This window comes from Rattus norvegicus, chromosome 10, assembly GCF_021556685.1.
Source record: "Rattus norvegicus strain SHRSP/BbbUtx chromosome 10, alternate assembly SHRSP_T2T, whole genome shotgun sequence".
Classification (NCBI taxonomy): domain Eukaryota; kingdom Metazoa; phylum Chordata; class Mammalia; order Rodentia; family Muridae; genus Rattus; species Rattus norvegicus.
The window spans coordinates 104,069,012-104,071,834 of NC_141543.1; the positions used below are offsets into that span (position 1 = coordinate 104,069,012).

General features: G+C 42.9%; 1 long non-coding RNA gene across 1 annotated transcript; it reads left to right on the forward strand.

Moving 5' to 3' along the window:
* The first annotated feature begins 221 nt into the window (after positions 1-221).
* On the forward strand, positions 222-2,393 carry LOC103693474 (uncharacterized). The gene is made up of 2 exons (XR_015631328.1): positions 222-964; positions 1,553-2,393. It is a non-coding gene; the product is annotated as an uncharacterized LOC103693474 (long non-coding RNA).
* Positions 2,394-2,823: the final 430 nt, after the last annotated feature.

The window sequence follows — 2,823 nt, forward strand, 5'->3', positions numbered from 1 at the left end:
GGAAGGGAAGGAAGCAGGGTGAGGGTGATGTACAGTGGGACAAAGAGAAGAAGAGTGCCTTTTTTTTAAACATTTGGAGCCAGGCCACAGTGTAATATTTCTGTGAAGAATGGCTAGATCGGGAAGAAGTTTGATGGATTAGCGGAAAGTGGGGGTGGAGAAAGAGGCGGCACCATCATTGGCTAAAATTGGCCCCAGACATATTTCCTGATTGTTCTGCCAATTGGTTTTGCAATAAATTGGAGGCAATCTGGCAAAACATTCAAGCAGGGCATGGAGAGTGTGCTGGGACCAAAATAAGCAACTGTGAAGAACTTGGCAGCTTCTCATTGGCTGTTTCAGAAGTGAGTAACGAGACACCGAGTTGAGAGCTACTTCTCTTGCATGTTGATACAATGAAAATTATAAAATGGGCAAGTTTTGCCCGTAAAAATGAGAGAGGCTTGATCAAGTCGTTTTGTAGAGAAGTGTGATCTATGATAGACGCACTTTCGGTTTTGAACGAGTGAGTTTATCAAGTGTCTAGCAAGCAGGAGTAAAAGAGTAAGGAACAAACAGCAGACAGAGAGAAGCCAAGTCAAATCAGGTCCTCGCAACACCCGGCAGAGAAAACTGGAGTAACCCCAACCAAGAGAGCCAAAAGAGAACCTTGTCAAACCGGGAACAGAGGAACGTCCCGTCCAGCAGACGCTGACTGGGGGAAACCCCGTTGAAGTGGTAAGCTAAAATTCTCCATCCAAAGAATCCTGGATGGAGAGGGAGAGCTGTCCCCTAAGTTGTGTCCCAGTGGAAGAAGTAGTAAGAGATAGGCAACATTATCAAGTTGAGCACTCAACAGTCGCCCAGCAGGAGTGGGCTGGAGCCCCAGCTGAGAGTCCCAAGCAGAGCGCCCACTCGATTCTGTCTTTGGCTGAGCTTCCGGCTCTTCTGCCCCATCGCTTCTGGCTCTTCTGCCCCATCGCAGGTATGTTTATATCATGCAACAACAGCCACAACCACTGTTAGGAGGAAAATTTTACCTCCTGGTAGCTCTCAGAGGCACCATGTTTCAATGGTCACTACTTGGTTTTTGGTTGGTTGGTTGGTTTTTGGCTTTTTGTTTTGTTTTATTTTGATTTTTGTTTTTTGGGTTTTTTTTTTCTCCTCCTCCTCCTGATTACATAGCCAGGGAAGTAGCCTGACTCAGGACAAGAGGTTTTGAAGAACACTTGATGCCAGCATGGTTGGGTCTGAAGTGGGTCGGGAGAGTCCCCAATTCCTGAGCCATCGTCTCCGTCAGCTCAAACAGCATGTGATAGTTGACCAGTTGACATAGTTGACATAGGGAGTCCATGTATGAAACCTGAGAGCTGAACTGAAAGGAGAGTAAAGTCGAGTGTTTAGGATGATAGAGCGCAGTGTCAATGTATTGAAGTGAAAGGATTTAGCCCAGAAAATTCAGCATAGAGATTTAAATCCTGGTAGAACCTAGGAAGGATTTTTGGGTTTGATTTTGGCATTTTGGTTTTGTTGTTGTTGTTGTTGTTGTTCAATTTTGTTTTGTTTTTTAAAGAAAAAGTTCTCTCTGATGCCCATTTTCTTGGATTGCTATCCACAAACACATGGAGATTCTAAACAGCTTGAGCGCCATGAGCCCTTTTAGGGAATTTGATGAAGGCCACGTGTAAGGTCGAACGCACAGGACAGTGAAGAAGGACTGACATTCAGTTCCACAGACGTCCAGAAAATAAGACTGTGCTGTTTTAAATAAAAATAGCACCGTTCCATCGCTAATTTTAACCCAGAGAACAAGCTCCTTCCTTTAAATAGGGCCCGTTGGATGGATTCCCGATGCAGCACCATGGTGGCTGTCCTCCACGAAGTTCACACCGGAGTTCACACCCGAGAACTGCAGAGCTGAGGTGCACGTGCTCGCACATACATACAATGTTACCAGCATACCTACAGCCATGAGGCGGGCCATCTGCAGCTCATGGGTGGCGAAACCTAGCCTCATGGACAAGACCTTGGGAAGTACACTTATTTAAAGAGGAGTGTGCCAGTCATGCATAACTTTGCTGAGAGCGGACAGCGTGGGCCAACCAGTGTCTAAGGAGGAAAACACTTAAAAGACTGGAACACAGAAGCAGCGAGTCAGCGAGATGAGGACAGAAGCTTGTAACTCACCAGTCCACCCGTGGCCATGTTTTAGTAACCTAAGAGTGCTTTCTGTTAATTTCAACTATTCTTGTTGTTTCTGTAATATATCTCTTTCCTGGTTAAAATATCTATTTATGGGGCAGTATTTTGAAAAGTATTCAGTTGTCTCAGCATAAGGAGAAAACTTTTTAAAAAATCTCCTAAAAAATGTCTGGGGTCAATGAAATGGTTCAGTAGTAAATGACTGTTACCAAGGACCCATGTGGAAGGAGAGGTGACTTCTCCACCCTGTCTTCTGATTTTTCACACACCTGATATAGAATGTTCATAAACATGCATACACTCACAAACACACATATATACACTCACAGATAAGTAGGTAGGTAGAGAGACAGACGACAGACAGATAATAGATAGGTTAATAGATAGATAATAGATAGGTAGATAGACAAACAGATAGATAGATAGATAGATAGATAAATAGATGATAGATAATAGTAGATAGACAATAGATAGATAGATAGATAGATAGATAGATAGATGATAGATAGATAGATAAATAGATGATAGATAATAGTAGATAGACAATAGATAGATAGATAGATAGATAGATAGATAGATATAGATAGATAGACAGACAAACAAATAGGTGATAGATAAATAGTAGATAGGCGATAGATAGAC